This window comes from Cryptomeria japonica, chromosome 6, assembly GCF_030272615.1.
Source record: "Cryptomeria japonica chromosome 6, Sugi_1.0, whole genome shotgun sequence".
NCBI classification, from domain to species: domain Eukaryota; kingdom Viridiplantae; phylum Streptophyta; class Pinopsida; order Cupressales; family Cupressaceae; genus Cryptomeria; species Cryptomeria japonica.
Genome location: NC_081410.1, coordinates 616787981 through 616807027, shown reverse-complemented (window position 1 = coordinate 616807027; position 19047 = coordinate 616787981).

The following is a 19047-nucleotide window of genomic DNA, read 5'->3' as shown; positions in this document are numbered from 1 at the left end:
GATTTCAGACAAAGATCCAGAGAATGCAACTGAGCAGGATTTTGTTGTTGAAAAGCTTGATTTAGGAACTGGTTCAAGGGCTGCTGATGTAAAACACCTAGAGTCCTCTGCTAAATGAATGTTGTCCAAAACATGGAAGGATGAGAAAGACAAATGAGAGTTGAAACAAACCGTTAAGAAGATGGTGGAGTACATTAATGCCATTCATCATCCTAGCCCATAGCCCATGTCACAAGTTCCTCAGAATTTTGATCCTAAATCTCCCATGAAACAAATTTGTTGGATAAGGTTCAGAGAAATCATGTGCTAGCAGAAACCTTCAAGGAGTGGCTTGAGTTCATAATTCAGCAAGGAATATAGTATATTGCAAATCTGGTCAAGGTGTACAAGGATGCTGTAACTGTAACTCAAGAGCTTGAAACAAAGGTGTCAGCATGGGAAAAGGAAAGGAAAAAATGGGCTGCAGTACTAGTTCAAATGAAAGATGTACAGAAGTATGGTATCATGAACTTCCTTACAGAAAAGGTAGTAAATGATTTGGATGACAAGGTACTGCATGTGGCCAAGGAAAACATTGAATGGAGAAATTCAATCATAAAACAAGGTCATGAAGAGTCCATTAAATTGTTAAAAGAATTGAAAGAACTCATTGCCGTGATGCAGAAAGACTTGAAGTGCATCGATGTACAACTTATGAAGGAAGATGGATAGACTATTGAGCAAGTAGTAGATATGGTGCAGAGTTTCAAAGGGAAAATAATCTCTATTAAAGAATCAAAATCTTTCACCCGAGATGACTTCACCAGAGTAGCCCACATTGAATCCATGTTGGTTGTCTATTCAGATCACTTAGAAGTGCACAAAACTAAAGTCATGGAAGTGGGTATGGATAAAGAAGTTTGGAAGCAACGCATCTTGCACATTGGGCTCCCACATTACCAAGTTGTTCATAACTTCTCCGCGGCTCATATGGAGTGGCGAAATATACATGGCACCACGCACACCCCAGAGACAATTTAGGCCATTTTCTGTTCTTTTTGTTATGGCTCTATTTACAGCTTGTAGCCGTTTAATTAAATTCAGTTACAGGCGGTTGCCTCTTGAATTTCATAATTTCATTTTGTTTTAAAGAAAAAGACAATTAAGCCTGGGGGCTATATATATTAGTAAGGATGTTTTTGCACGATATAGAATTTTGGTGTAAAAATTGGGAGGAATAGACTGATCTCACTTGTAATTTCAATGGAATACCCATCTTTGAGTGGAATGAAATATATGATACAACTTTAGAAACCTGTGTGTTTTGAATGCATAAAATTTCTGTTGGAACAATTATGTGTTCATGTATCTGTTTCTTTTCTTTGATTTTTCATTTGAAGTCTGCGAATCAATTTGGTAAATGAAACTAGTTGAAAGCATTTGAATTTTCTGATTCCCCTTGTCCTATGAGACATGAGCGAGTATCAATCAGAGTTCAAATATTCTTTTTATCATCTTGTGAGTTAATTTCCATTTGAGATTAAATGTCTTATTATGAAATTCATTATCCATCATTAAGCATTCATATTGTGTTGACTAGTGAATGTTGAAGCCTTTTGTTTGCTTTCTAGTTAAAAGTGAATCACATAAAAAAAATTATTCAAAATTCATTGAATATCATATAGGGAGTTGTACCTTAATGCAGAGGGTAAAAACAATAATTATTTACCCAACTGCTAGTTCTCGTTGGTTTTTTATTTAGGCATAGGAAACCCCTGGCAAATGAATTGAATGCAAACCAAAAGTTGATTAACCTCATGTTGGAGATGTTTAGAAGGTTTTATACACAATGTCAAGTTGGTTCCAACCAACTTCCAATGCCATTTCCTTCATGGACAACTTTTGCCTAAAAATGCAAAAGTTGTCATGACAATTTTGACAACTTTTACCTATGAGTGCAAAAACACACTCCAAGGCTCTCAAGTTCTTAAAAATCACTCAAATGTAATCGTACAATGGATTTAAACCATTTCCAAACATTCTAGCAAGTTTCCAGGCATCCACTTGGTACAAACCAAAAAATTGACATTTTGACAATATTTCAGGATAATGACAATTTTGGATCCTGAGCACAACAAAAGTGTGGACAACCAAACTATGGCTTCAAAAAGAATCACAGGACTTATTCCATCTTATTACAACATAAAATAACTTGAAATCACACAAAAACTCTAAAATGCAAGAAAAGACAACTTTGAGCTAGGTGCCCCGCACCATACTCTCCTGGGGTAAGGAACTCAAGTCCCTTGAGTTATTAGGTCTGCTAGTTGCACTCCATGATGAATTATGTTATCTTTTGACATCCACATAGCCTTTGAATCAGGTATACCTTCCCACTTCACAAGATAATGTTTGTAGATGCCCTTTCTTGTCTTCTTGATCACCTTGGTATCCAAGATGCTTTCCAACTTAACTGGTTGACTAACTGGTAAATCCTTCACCCAATCCTCTTCAGATTGCAATGTGGTATCCATCTAAGAGGTCTGAGATTCTCCTTTATATGGATACAAGTCACAAACATTAAAAATAGGAGATATGGCCAAAGAAGGAGGTAGTTCAACCTGATAGGCATTTTGGCCAAACTTATGCACAATCTTGAGTGACCCAATCCTCTTCATCATCAACTTGGTTGGATGTCCTTTTGGAAGTCTTTCCTTTCTAAGATAAGACAAAACTAATTCTCCAACGTTAAATTGCAAATTCCTCCTTGATTGATCAGCTTGGTCCTTATATTTTTCTGATTTTTGTTGCAAGGACTGTCGTACTTTGTCATGAATTTCCTTAATACCTTTAGAAAAACTCTCTCCTTGAGCACTCTTGTGGGTCATTGTACTAATATCACTAAGTTCTAAGACACCTCTAGGATGCATTCCATAAAAAATTTCAAAAGGACTTCTATCCGTGCTCTGGTTGACTGAATCATTGTATGCATACTTTGCTTGGCTGATCACCAAGTCCCAAGTTTGACCATGCTGCTTAGTGAGACACCTTAGAAGATTACCCAAGGACTTATTGACCACCTTAGTCTGACCATCTGATTATGGATGGTAGGTAGATGAAAATGAGAGTCTAGTACCCAACTTCTTCCACAAGGTTCTCCAGAAGTGACTCAAAAACTTAACATCCCTATCACTCACAATGCTAAATGGAAGTCCATGGATTCTTACTATTTCTTTGAAGAAAAGACTTGCAATATAGGTGGCATCATTGGTACTCTTACAAGGGATGAAGTGAGCCATTTTTCCAAACCTATCTAGCACCACATAAACACTATCAAATCCTCTTGGTGTTCTTGGTAAACCCAACACAAAGTCCATGCTCAAACATTCCCAAGGCCTTTGGGGTATGACTAAGGGCTGATATAAACTTGCATTACTTGCTGATCCTTTTGCTCTCTGACATATGGCACATTGTTCAACAAATCTCCTTACTTTTGATTGTAACTTGGGCCAATAGTAGAACCGACTAACCTTTTCCATTGTTTTATCATTGCCAAAATGACCTCCTAGACCCCCTTGATGTTTCTCTTGAATGATGTTTTGTCTCATAGAGCATTGGGGTATACAAAGATGTCCTTTAAACAACAAACCTTCTTGTATCATATACTCTGAGTAGGAAAGATGAGAAGTGTTAGAAAAATCAAAACATGTAGCATACCCAAAACATGGTGATCTTGCAAGCTAAGGATTAGAACAAAGATGGAAATACAATGCACAATTAATTCTACAAGAGCCTTCATCATCAATGAAAAGACAAGATAGAGTCACAGAACAAGTCTTCTATTCAATTATCTAAAGTCTTTTTGTATTTTAAGACTACTCTCTTTCTTGTTTGATAGTGAACATCCAACTACTTTATCTCTATTCTTAGATTTGGTTTGAGTCTTTTATGTATATAATTTGACAATGATTTTATCATTTTGACTATGTTTCCAATGAAAATGATGGGCCATTTTTATTTATTTTGAAACATTAAATCTACAATAAATATTATCAAATAGAGTAGCTAGTGATGGCTCTTTTTTACTGTGTTTGCCTATATGTTGCCCTCTTACTAGCCAAATATATAGTCTCTCTACTTGAGGATTCTTCATGACTTATCTCACTATCAAAATCAACTTTTGGGTTTTCTCTTCATGGTATTAAGGTTCATGATTTTAGTTGTTTTATGATTTATATCATGGATTGATCTATCTTATTGTGTATAGACTACTTGTTACTATTTTATGGCTATCTCTTTTTTATAGGCTTTGTCCTAACTTTTTCTCTTTGGTTGGGTTGTCATTGACATTTACATTTCAAATCTTTGCCCATGATCTCACTATTATTAATTTGGCTAGGATTGTTATCACTTGTACTTTGCCATGTGTATTTGGTTCTTATTGTGTATCATCTTCTCATGACTTCTTCGGGAGGTTTTGTGTATGCTCTTAACACTATCCTAGAAGATCTTTACTATATTTTCAATGAAACTTGGCTTTGTTTACTTCTTATTCACTATTTTGTTGGTGTAGCTATTCCTTTTTGTGTCTTCTTTTAATGTGTATCATCTTCTCATGAATTCTTCAGGAGGCTTTGTGTATGCTCTTAACACTATCCTAGAAGATATTTACTATATTTTCAATGAAACTTGGCTTTGTTTACTTCTTATTCACTATTTTGTTGGTGTAGCTATTCCTTTCTATGTCTTCTTTTAATGTGTGCTTCAAAGTGATGTGTTTCTCACAATTCTTTTCCTTAGACCTATACATAAGGTTTGTCATTGTCATTGTCATCTACATACCTTAGTCATACTATGCTCTTAGACTTAGGCATATCTGTGCTTCCTTGCACATTTACAAATGTGTGTGAGAGTCATCTTGAACCAGTATTAGGGAGGTATATAGTAGAGGAAGCTTCATAACATTACAATTTGTGTTAATATGTTCCAAACATAAATGTAAATTAAAAATTAACAAATATACCTCAATTTTGAAATTCTTTAATGTTTCTAGAACATGCTAGTGTATTCTTTCATCATGGAAAAACATAATGTAGTTGATCATAACTGATGTAACAAATTTGTATGTTTGAATGCCTTGTTCCTTGATTATAGATCTATGCTCAATTGATTTTAATTTCTTGATTGAAAAATTGGTAGATGTGGGTTGGAGTTTATAGGGGTTTGAAATGAGAAATAGACTTGTATCTATATGCAACATGCACCTTTTCAAATTGAACTTTTCAAAAAGTCCAAATTTGGAGAGGAAATTCCTACTATTTGTGAATCCAACATTCATCTTTCAAATTTTAGGTCCAATTTCCATGAATAAGGGTTCCCAAGACCCTAGTCCTAAAAATTTGATCCATGAGGAACATCATGAATAACGGAATGAACCAAATTTATGGAAACAATCTGAAACCTAAGTACAATTAGGCATAAATAAGGCACAACCACTAAAGTGAGTCCAAGCCTAGTGTATATTTATAAAGAGATACAACTTATGATGCAATATTTAGACCCCTCTTAGAAAGAGTATGAAATTATGCTCATGTACTCTTGGGAAAATATGGAGAAACCAAATATTCTTTCACCAAGATATTGAAGAGTCAAGATGACTACAAGTTTGGAAAGGTGGTAGCTCCCAAGACTTATGTTATTGTCAATCTAAAAATAATGAGATAAAAGGGAAGTACAAAGTGAGTAATATGAGTAACATTGGTAACACACATGGAGTATGCAAAACACAAAGTTATGACATTTAGAACTAGTAAGATTCATATATTCTCACTAGGAACCATATAAAAAAGACAAGGCATAGATCTAGGACTAGTAAGATCCTTATATAGTTACTAGGAGTCATGTCAGAGACATATAAAAGCATGATACCCAAGTTAGTAAGATCCTCTAATACTTTGTCATAGATCACATTCTATCAACAAATAGAATGTCATATCCTGGTAACCTAACTAGTCCATGAGTAGTAGCTCAAAATGTTATCAAAGGTAGGTTAGGCTATTAGCCTCAAGAAAATATAATGTGTCTTATAATGGCTGTTGAAAATAATCTACACTCAAGCCAACAATGGAATGGTAAGAAAGGGGGCAGTAACTCAATGGTAGAGAAATTTATTAACAAATAGAATGCCTTAAGTTGGATTCCTAGCTATTTTATGAATATTAGCTTAACATTTTCATGTGTAAATAACATCTACTCCGATCTCTACCATAGATCCAACTTCCACCATTTCTCCTTCCACAACCTCTAGTCACCTTCATGTACCAAAGCCACTAGTGCCACACCTTTAGTACTTACATGCTTCACTTATCATACACCATATGGCCTATTTATCAAATTTATTTCTTCTACATGTAAAAGCCATATGCACAAGATGGAATGACAATTGGTAGATGTAAAAGCCATATTCCACAACCTTTGCTAAAATCCTTTCCGCTAGTGCCAAAATGTGAGGTTTGTAACAGGATACGACATCCATCAAAGCATAATAGAGATGAGATTTCTAACAAGATGGAAGATCAAAAAATGTAGGAAACATCGATTAAAAATAAATATGAGATTGCAGTTTATAGAGTTAACTTCATTTTGTCTTTTTGTGGCATTGAATTTCATAGTGTTTTAAAGAAGATATCATAGGTTTTCCAAAAAATGTCAAAACCCTGCCTAGTGTTTACCGAGAGGAGTAAATAATGTATAGTTTGGTCTCCCATGCATATAAATTCACCCAAATATGTGGGAAGTCATTTTTGCATGCTATGTATCATATTGTGTTGTGTGTAGGGCTCCAAATTAGATTTGGTACCTATTTGGGCATGAGGACAAACTGATATCTCTATGTATCAGACAACAAAAGGCAGTAAGAGTGAAGAATTTGGTGGGAAGACCAAGCAATTGGTATTTTGAAGTGGTTGATGATAGAGAGAGGGGTGAGGGGGCCCTATGCAACCTTCAGAAGGGTTTGTGGATCAAAACCAAATGAAATAGATTGAATTTCTATGACTGTCCTAAGGGTACTAATTGTCATAGTCTTAGTTTTACTAGTGATATTGTTTTTGTTTTGACAGAGTTGTGTTTGTAAATGCAAGTGTGGACATGTAATGGAGTCATGAGATGTCTTACAAATACATAAATACTTAACAACAAAATAGTGTGTAGGTACCTAAAATATGAAAGGACTACATATTGGAAGGCGCATGTGGTGATGCCATGAAAGGTCTGATATCCCTATGTATTAGAATAAGAAAACTAGTGAAAGACAAAAAAAAATGCATTGAGAAGGCAAAAGGTTGAATTGCCTAATGTTTGGTGTTGAAGTGATGTGTGGGGACCCTACCAAGTCAAATACTTTGTTGTAGTTTCAAAGGGTGGAAAATGAATAAGCATTTTATTTACTGTCCTAATAGACCATCCATCATAACAATGATTACCAATGATGTGTGCATTGCAAACAAAGTTATAGAGGAAGGATCTTTCTATTGTAATACCAAGTGAGTGTTCATAGACCTTGTGTAGGGTCCTCCAAGCCTATAGTAAGGAGTTTGAAGCCTAGATACATTGATTTGGTCTTGTGGCCATCAATGAGTGTTGACCCAATAGGAGAAGTCTTGAGACTAACAATTTTAGAAGTGTGGCATTGTTGAGAGCCAACAATTATGTGTGAACCCTATCTTCACATATTATGATTAGTTTCCATTATACTTGACCCTATCCTCATGGTGTTGGCTCAATTCATATTAGTGTGTTTTGTTGAAGAAACATGATGTGAGAAGTTTGATGCAGAGGAAAGGGTAGAACTCAAAATTTCATATTAGGAAAGAAACCACATTTATTAGGCAAGTCGAATAAGGTGTCTCCAATGTTTAGGATACACAAGGGAAGAATTAGTTATGTAAGTATGCATGAGCATGGGAATGGATAGTTGCTTTCCTTTTAGACTAATTTGGACAGTATTGAGAGGATCCTATAAGGATGACTATCACCATACTCTCAATGACTTCACAAAATTGATAATGAATTCACATTAGACACTCATGGATTACCCCAATTAGACATTAGTCAAATTAAGATATGATACAAGGATTGCATACCACAAAGCCATTAGATATGTTTTGAGATGAAAAAGAAGAGTTAAATGGTTTTGGTTCAATTTGCATAATTTCTATGTTCAAGTAATTTAGTTTGGTATATTATATTGAAACATGATTTCATAACTAATATTTCAACTTCTATATAACTAGTTCTATAGCCTGATTTTCTTGCCTGTAAAGAAAGACCATGTCAGACAATATTAGCGAACAACAAAATAAGGAGACAATTGCTAGATTGTGGTCTAACTTGAAAAGAAAAGGTGATGGAAAATATTATTGTCCCTACAAAATTTGTAAGGGGTTAAAGACTAGAAGACTTATAATCAAAACAACTAAGAAACATTGTAGGCTGGATGGTCACATTGAAAATGGACATGGTTATCATCCATTGATAAGTTTTTCATTATATTGTTTGAACAATTTATATACATAAGAAATCACTTGATGATGAGATCATGATCATGGTTTATTTATGTTTATCAATTTTATATAGGTCGAGCACCCCAAAGCACATGATATGGATCAACACAACCCAAAGAATATGGTTTTCAAAGTGGACAAACATGGAGGTGTGAATATCAAAGCTGAAGATAATGATCCCATGGAAGATGACAATCATGAGCCACAAAACACAATTGAAGATGATGGTACAAATACATTGATCCATGACACATTTAGTACTCGCACAACTGAACATAATGATGAAGATGACCTTGATGTTGTTCATGATGTCCCTTTACTTGAGAAGGCATCTGAGGCCCTTTATGAAGGCTCCCAAACAACTCTTCTCTCCGCTATATTGTTGTTCATGAACTTGAAGGTTATGAATGGTTTATCCATTATAACAATCTCACGTATGTCATATATGCCATAATAGATGGTGAATCATGTTGTACCATTAATATTCTTTATATTAATAAATTATATTTTTTTGCTGTAGATTGATAGGTGAGTTTTTGTTACCACCATCAAATATTCTACCTCGCTCATATCGAAAATTATCTACCATTATGAAAGATATTGGAATGGAGTATCAAGAAATAGATGTTTGTCCCAATGATCATATTATATATCACAAACAACATGAATTTCAAACTGAATGCCCTAAATGTCATATCAATATCAAATAGATCAAATAACAAAAAGGGTTCCTCGCAAGGTTCTTCACTATATTCCCATTATTCCATGTATGTAACGATTATTCAAGTGAACTAGCTTGGCACAATTTATGGATTACCATGCATGCAATAGAAGTCGAGATGAAATTATTCGAATGCCCGTGGATGGTTCAACATTTATGGACATAGAGAAAAAGTGGCCACACTTTAAAGAAGAATCTCATAATCTTAGGCTTTCATTGGCAGGGGATGGTGTCAATCCATTTGGAGAGATGAGATTTGTTTACTCGGTGTGGACTATTTTTGTTATCAACAATAACATTCCTCCATGGATGTCAATAAAGAGGGAGCACATAATGTTGGCAATGATTGTTCCAGGTATTTTATCATTTAAATATAGTCGTCTAGATTTAATTATAAATATTACAGTAAAATGGCCATAATAATTATGTAATGTTTTTGTTCATTCGATTAGGTAAGTACAAAGTTAAAGATATGAATATATATATTGAGCCTCTTATCAACAAGCTGTTGGAGTTATGGAATGGTGTCACTATGTATGACGTCTCTAGACCAATAGGACAAAGACAATTTCAACTCCATGTGATGCTTCTATGGACAATACACAATGCCCCAGGGCTAACACATTTTTGTGGTATGTTATAGTGTTCAAGTTGCACACGAACATTATAATTCAAAAAATTAACATATTTAATCCAATTATACATTATCTTGTAGGTCTTCAAACAAAGGGAAAATTTGCATGTCTAGTTGGTGGTCCAAAGATGAAATCGCGTCATTCAAAAAGTTTAGGAAAGCAGGTGTTTGATGAGTATAGGCACTTTATCTACAAAAAACATAAGTATTGAAATACTGAAAAACATCTTTTCAATGGGAAAGAAGAGAATACATCAAAGCCACGAAGCATGACACCTTACCTGTGGAAGTTGGAATATAATAGAATTAATCATCAAGGTAATGCTATTCCATCTAATGATTTATGTCATAAAATGTGTTTTCTATTTTGTTTTGTTTACTCATGATGTGATTGATGATTGTGAAGGTCATGAAGGCATAAACGACCACCTTCCTAAGGGACTAAAATGTTATCCCCGGCAATTTAGTAGGTTGCCCTACTATGAGAAGTTACAAATTGTGTATTTGTTTGATACTATGTATACTGGAAAGAATATAACAGAGACATTATGAAAAATATTGGATGGAAGGTGTGACAAAGATTTTTTTTTCAAAATATATGTAGTGACATTCAAGATTCCAATCATGCAATGATAAATGTCATTCAATCAAATAGCCATGGAGACTAGATTAATATAAGTGAGCTTCCTTGGTTATTAACGGACTAACAAAGAAATGTTATAAAAGAAGTCATATGAAAAATTCAATTTACCACAGGATTTGTTGCGAACATAAACAATCTCATATCAAAGAAAAGTGAATCTAGGCCAGGGATGAAAATGCATGATTGGCATACCTTCATTAAGGTAATTCATGTTCTTGCATTTTAACTATATATTTAAGTACTGTGCATGTACTTTTCATTGTATTATGTTAGAAAAAAATAAAAAAGATAATTTTATAATTGTTGTAGTACATTCTACCTCTATCTCTCCCAGATGACTTCAACAATAATGTCAAGCTAGTCATATATGATCTTGGAAAATACATGAGGTAAGTAGTGATATTTGTTTAGTTCATTGTATAGATATTATATTTGTGATTTGTTTTACTTGTTATGTAATATATTTTTTTGCGTCTTGAATATCTTGTAGGTGGTTGTCATGTAAAGAAATCCATAAAGAAGATATAAAATATTGGAAGAGAAAAATTTCACATCTAATGTGTGAAATGCAAAAGTGTCTACCTTCATCTTTTTTCAATGCACAAGAACACTACCTCATACACCAAGTTGACGAGATTGAAATGTGTGGACCTCTAGACACTAGGTCAATGTGAATGATTGAGAAGCACTTGAAATTTTTGAAGGCTTTGGTTCAACAAAGAGCACATCTTGAGGGTTCTGTGGTGGAGGGATATATAGTATACCAGACTATGGTGTACATTTATGAATATCTTCTTAAGTTTGCAGCAAAGATCCATGTGGATTGCATTTGGGATCCCAACCCCATTAACAAATTTGAAGGGGAGTACTTGATGGGGAAAGGTATATTGAGGAAAGTGAGAGGTAATTATAAGATGTTATTGTAGTTAATTAATTCTTAGTCTTCAAAATAAATCAGTTGTAAGATGTCTATTTATTTTTTGTATAGATGGTCAAGAGTGGGATGCACTACATTTGTATATTGAAAACAATCTTGACTGGATGATGTTATGGATTAAACATTGTCAACATTCTGGTCACACATTAACATGGGAAGGTGTGGCTTCATTGGTTAAAGAAGCTCATCGTAATGGAGATTCCAATGTTATGCAAAGGGAAATTGATTTAGCATATGGTTTAAGAGATAAACAGGTACGTATAAATTTATTAATCACCCATATGTTTATCAACTAATAATGCAATTTTTTTTACATGTTTGACACATCGCAGGTCAAACACCATAACGCTATGTGCTGCAATGGTCATTAATTTCGCATCAAAAAGTTCGACGACACAAAGAAAACTTGTGATTCTTGCATCACTGCAGTCTTTGAGGTGACAAATATTTCATTGAGAAATGGCATACATCCTCAATAGTCTCAAAATTGATACCATGGCATTTTGGATGATATACTTGAGTGTGACTTTAATTCCTTCAAATTAGTTTTGTTCGTCGTCAAATGGTACAAGCTACGATTGAATACAAATGATCCTGATAGAACTGTTATTGAACATAATAATGGTTTTATAATGGTTAATAAAAGGTCATTTGAACCAGTTGGGGATGAGCCCTATGTTCTTCCAAGCCAATGTGAGCAGGTATTTTACTCAGAGATTCGAAATAAATTGGGTTGGTCATTTGTTGTTAGACATGATCCAAGAGGAAGGCCGATAAAGTATAATGCGATGGAAGAAGAAGATACCAAAGAAGTAGAAGATGAAGTAGATGATGATCACAATTGATAGTTTCTCAATGATGATGATGAAGAAGAAGCTGATAATGATGATGATGATGATGATGATGATGATGATGATGCTGCTGCTGTTGTTGATGATGATGGTGATGATGATGGTGATGGTGTTGGTGGTGGTGGTGGTGGTGATGGTGATGGTGATGGTGGTGATGGTGATGGTGATGTTGATGTTGATGGTGATGATGATGATGATGATGATGGTGATGATGATGAGGAAGATGGTGGTGGTGGTGGTGGTGGTGATGATGATGATGATGATGATGATGATGATGATGATGATGATGATGATGATGATGATGATGGCGATGATGATCATGATGTTCATGATGATGAATGAAATGTATGAGGTATGTGATTAGTATATTATCTATTTAATATTGATTTCTTGATAGAATTTTTTTTGACTTATATGGTTACATAATTAATTCATTATGTTTTGAAATCTAATGCCATTACATAATTAATTCATGATGCACCTTTTAATATGGAGATGGAGATAGGGAGAGTGACTATTTATGTGACATTTTTTAGACTTTGTGTTTACTTATGGAATTTGGATTGTTTATTAGCTATGTGATGGATTACATGTTTATGATGATACATGTGACATTTTTTGAACTTTGTGTTTATTTATGGAATGTGGATTGTTTATTACCTATGTGATGGATTACATGTTTATGATGACACATATGTGATGCTAATTATGATGCTCAATTACATATATGATGATACATCATGTGATGCTTATGATACATATGTATTTATTGTTTATCAACTTACAAATGTAATGCTTATGATGCTCAATTGATGGTGTTCATTTCATGTGTAGTCCCTATGTGATGCTATCACCCTTGGTGGGAATAGGTTGTTGACTACAGACATCATCAACCATTTAGTTGAGGATCCTGCATAGTCTACATAAAGTAAAGGTAAGGAATTAAAAAATTTACAATGATTTTGATGACATCACCTTTTTATTATTTAATACTCTTTTTGTCTACAAAGTTCATGTTGTTCATGTTGTGTACTATGTAATTTTTAGCTAACATAAGATAATTGAATTACATGTGCAGGAACCTGAACCCCTTTGACAAGGATCCTGCACAGTCTCATGGATGGACAAGTATAACTAGTCAATACACCCTATAGAAATAGTTTATTTTTTAAAAATTACTTGGAAAACAAACTTCCTCGATTTTTCAAACCTCGACATTAGCAACAAATCTAATACAGTTATCAACACTTGAGCCCCTAGTTGGACTTATTCAAATTTTAATCCCAACATCAACTTTAGGGCTGACTTCTTCATCAACATTACCCTCATTTGCAAAATTTCTCTCTCATTACCATCTAACTCTCTCATTTGATGGAGTGCAGGTACCACCAAATAGGTATTTGTCAAATGTGTCTTCCTCGAGTGAGAGAAATGTAGGAATAGAAAATGAAAGTGAGACATGTAGTAGGTCTACAATAGGGAGATCAACTAGAGGTCAAAAGATTAGAAGAAAATTCAATAAATGCATGAAATATTTCCTTGCTCAAGGGGGGTCATGTTCTTATGATGATGAGACCAAAGACAACATTGAGGTGCCATTGAGGTACAAACATCTACAGAAACAATGGGTACCCAAGGAACTTCCTCCAATAAACATTGATTTTTGTGTTAACGATAGGATATATCGCATAACACCTTCGCTATTACATAGTTTCGGCCTATTTTCCATGGATGGCATAAAGGTTTATTATAACAAAGTTTCTGAATTGATGGAGTTTGTCGGACCTTGTTACAATTACAATAATTGGATACAGATTGTTCGATATAAAAAAAGTATGCGTAGGTATGCACTGTCAGCAAATTATATACAACAGAAAGATAATGATCAAAGTAAATGAGTGGCTCCATACATTGATGGTCAGCCAAAAGAAACATGGAATATTGTAGGTTCTATAAATAGTATGCAACCTGGGTCAACTAATAAATAACCCGATTGCATATTTGAGGTGCGCGAGGGAAATCATGTATTCGTATGTGCGATAACATCAATAAGTGTAGGCAGAGAGCTTCTAATTGATTACAATTTGAACCGTATAGATACAAACAAAGTTAATATCATGGGGGTAGTACGTACTATATACCATTTAAATTAACCAACCTCTAATTAATGACTCCAATATACCATTTTATTATGAAATTTTTTTTCTAAGTCTATTGGTTTAATTTCGCTAACGTTTTTTATATTTTTTCTTTGTCACTGGGCGACATGGATCCATCACATAGCGCAGACATGGATGTAGGTCACGACACTTCTATCGAGTAGGTAAACCTCATTGTAATTGTACAAATTAGATAGAAGAAAATTGTTAGATTATTATGTTCTTTTTTTTAGTGTTTTAGACTAATTTTGTAATTGTTAATGATATTCTTGACACAGACGGATGTTTGGGGAAAGGGAAAGGGAGTTGCAGTACCTGAGCACCTCTCTAGGGATGTGGACTCAACAGGATTAAGCGATGATGACCCTAAAAATTCCACACACCCTATGAAATTCATTAAAAAATCTCTCAGAAAAATTAGTAAAGAGATTGTTTCTTTGGCATCTGTGTATCCTATGACTGATGAGATACAAGAGATGGTGCAAGTATTAATTTGGACAACAGAAAACTTGCAAGTAAGTAGTAATGAAAGCTTTAATTATAACAAAAGTTCAATAATGGTTTATATTTTATTCTCTTTTATGTCATTAACTAAAATATGTACATGTTGTTTTTACAGCAATTTATGCACCCTCATGAAACTGGTGGCCATGATCAGGGTGTTGCAGGTACTTTAGGTGATGATGATTTTCTTGGATTATCACTTGCTTGGCTTATCACTTTGAGTACCCAAAACATGTCATACTTGATACTGTCAATGTTCATAATAAAGGTCCATCCTTGTTTACAATTCTTACACTTTTCATATATTTAATGTATTATTTTTTAGGTGTTGTGAATGTTCCTGTGCAAATGTGGTCGCCGCCTAATCAGAGGTTAGCCCCACCTATATTGCTGACTGTAATGTCAACAACACGTAGCATGTAGACATCCTCTACTGCACATTATATTGGCCCACCCACTATTGGTAGATCCCTATTTTTCTCTATCTTTTGTTATGTGTTTATTTCCCTTCAAGTGTTCTTTCTTGGGGGCATTTCATGGTGGATTCATTTTTTGCAGCAGGAGATGCACATGAGGATGCGCCAGAGGCAACTACTGCTGATAACATACCATCATTTCCTAGATCTTCTCATATTGCTAGTACGAGAATGTGGCAAGCCACATTGGTGGTGAGCGACAAAGAAATGATTCCCTTAAAGATACAAAAGGTTTGAGGTACTTTAAAACTATTATTATATATAGTCTAATTGTAATTTAGTTTATTATCACTTGTTTTTGACTAATGATCTCATGAATTTTTTGCAGGAGATGATATTTCTATAAACATCTTAGTGACATTGCATTGCAGATATTTGGGCCCACCATATGTAAAAGATGGTACATGTCATATGTGAACTAACCCTAATCCACTATTTTGATTTCATATCATTGCTAGAATAGTTTTCCTTTGATCCATTTCTTGAACTATAATAAATGTAGCTTCAGTTCATTTCTGAATCTAACAGGTTTGTTTTTTCTTTAAAAGGTGGAATAACCAAGAAAATAGGTTAAAAGATGAATTGACAAACCAAATGGTTGAGTGGTTTGGAACTGACACCTTTGACAAAACCAAGCTCCTTGAAAAAGCTAACACACATCTAAAGTATGTAAGGGACCAATACAAGACCCATTTAATGAAGAACCTAAAGTATGAGCGTCCCCACATGATTCCAGAGAGGGAATGGAAGCACCTGATTTTGGATGCCAAGGAGAGAATTGAAAGGAAAAAAGGAAATACACCACCAGACGCCAAAAGAAGGTATGAGATACTATTAAGAATGTAATTATGTACTAATTAATCTCTTTATATTTATATAATCTCATATTTCAAACTTTTTATAGACTGAGTGACACATAAAAGGCAACCAAGGCAAGACAAGAAAAGCATAGGCAAGACAAACTCAACTTCGATGGTTAGATTTTCAACTTGGTACCTATAAGAGATTATATAATTGGATAAAAGTATTTTAATCTTCCTAAACAAAGAAAAAAAGAAGATTTGTACAATTTCTTAACAAAAGAGTATCCTATCCTCATCATATCAAAATGAACAAAATAAGTTTACTCCCTTTTACAAAGGAAAAGGATGTCAAGGTAAAATATAAGATAAGCTTATTATAGATACTACTATTAAACATTTTAATATTATTGATCACACATAATATAAAATACATAAGAAATTACAACAAAAAATATTTTTTTGATTCCCTTTGTTTCTACCATGATGAGATCTCAAACAAACTTGAGCATAACTTTAGTAGTGTTAGCTAGCACCCTATTATATTACAAATTTCTCTTAGTATCATGTCAAATAATTTAATATTGGTTTTGTGTTTATTTTGAGAAAATGACTTTCCTATGTTTGGTATGTCTTTCAATTTGAGATCATGATTTCTTATATGTGTCAATTTTAAGTATATTATGGGCCCATAACCCATAGGTCCCAAGATCAATTTCATAACTAGAAAATAAGATATCTAAATGAGTTGAAAATTTTTAGGAGTAAACATGTGGACATGTTGAACTATACAAGGGGAGAGATGACCTTTAAAATTTTATTTTTTTATACCAAAATTTAAATTCAGATACCCTAGTTACTTAAACAAAAGAAAGGTTGGAACAATTTTATATCAAGTGTTTTGTGGGTGGTCATAATGCATTTCTATTTTCTTTTAAGATGCTAGTAACATTATTTTTAGTACTATCTTTACCAAATGTACTTTGCTATTGGACTCTATCAACCCAATAACCTTGTACATGTGATTTATTTTATTAAAGAGGATATGCATGTAGTCTGGAATGAATGATTATTGTCTTTGAATATATGTTGAATATATAATAATGAGTGACTACTTAGTATGAGATATATACATGTCATTCAATAGGTATATGCCATATATTGACATAGGATGACACTTTATATGGGATTATCAATTTGGGATATACTTATAAGAAATATGTGTATATATAGTAGATAAATTGATTTCATGTATATATATAGTAGATAAGTTTTGGTAGCTACCAAGAACAACTAACTTAGATAAAGTAGATAAAGTCATTTCATCTCCCTGATTGGATTGCTCTTGTTCCATTGGTGTCGTCCTTTCCTTTTCCAGAAAATTGGCTTTAAAGGCTCTTGTATTTGGGCTATCTAATTCCCTATCAGCACCATTTTTAATAGGTTTACCAGTACTCAGTGGTTCATACAATCCTCTTAGGAGTTGGACCATCTCAACCATGGTGCGCTTGAAACCAGTGCACCTCATATTAGCTTGAAATTAAACATATGCCCCCTATTGGTAGCAGATGAGGATAGAATATCATTTGTTGTACATATCAGTGAGGTGTGCCTTATGTTTAGATAATCATAATTATTTTTTTATTTTTAAAAATAAATATCCATCGAAATTACGACGGGAACTAAACTTTGCAGCGATGATGAAATCGTTGGACCAACAACATTCTCATTAGTGCAAAGTTTCTGACTGTTGTCGCAATTCTGATGCCAACTACACAAACATCCGATAAGGATGTTGTATGTCTGATGGCACTTCCTTGTCGGACGGTCGTCGATGCATATTACTAGACCAACGACCAAACTGTTAGACATACAACATTCTCGTCGAGGCAAAGTTTCATGCGGCCGTCGACATTTTGAAAAAAACTAAACAAACCTCCGATGAGGATGTTGTATGTCCGACGACTTTTTTGACTGGAAAGGTGATTATGGCCACCGTCGACAGAGTTCACTGTGTTGTCGTAATTCCAATGTTCAAAGGCATCATCGTAAATTCTGACGATGAGTTTTCGATGGCTTCATTTGTCGGCAGTCCGATGAAATGTAGTTGCAATTCCGACGATTAGCCATCGAAAATTAGCCTCGAATGTACTAGTGGTGGGATTGAGTAAGTGTATGAACAAGTGTTATGATCTTTTGGAAGTATGAAGAGAAGCATGTGGTAGAGAAGATCAGACTGTGCTTAACTGGGACTGTAACTAGGCATGTGGAGATGCTATTGTAATAGTTCATATTGTTGTTCGAATCTTGTAAGGCAATGAGCCTTCCTCAGGGTTGTAGCCCTTCTTGTATTTGATCAGTGATCTCTAGGAAGTGTGCCTAAATGCATGTGCATTCCCCATTGTAATATTTACATTTACTCCTAACAGGGTATTATCTCATTGTGGGGAGGTTCCCAACGTGGTTTTTCCCTTAACCAGGTTTTCCACATCAAAAATCTTGGTGTTATGTGTGTTATTCATGTGGTGATGGTTTATGATTTCATTGCTAATAATTAGATCTGAATTTAATTTTAAATTGTGTTGAGTTTGAGAGAAAACTGATTTACCCCTCCTTAGTTTGCTACATTGTTGCTAGCAATTGGTATCAGATCTAGATCCTTCAGAAGAAGCTTGATCACTTGAGGAGATTCGGGATGACAACCTTTGCTTTTAAGAAGGATAGTATGATATTTGATGGAACTAATTACACTCTTTGGAAGAACCGGATGGAATGTCAT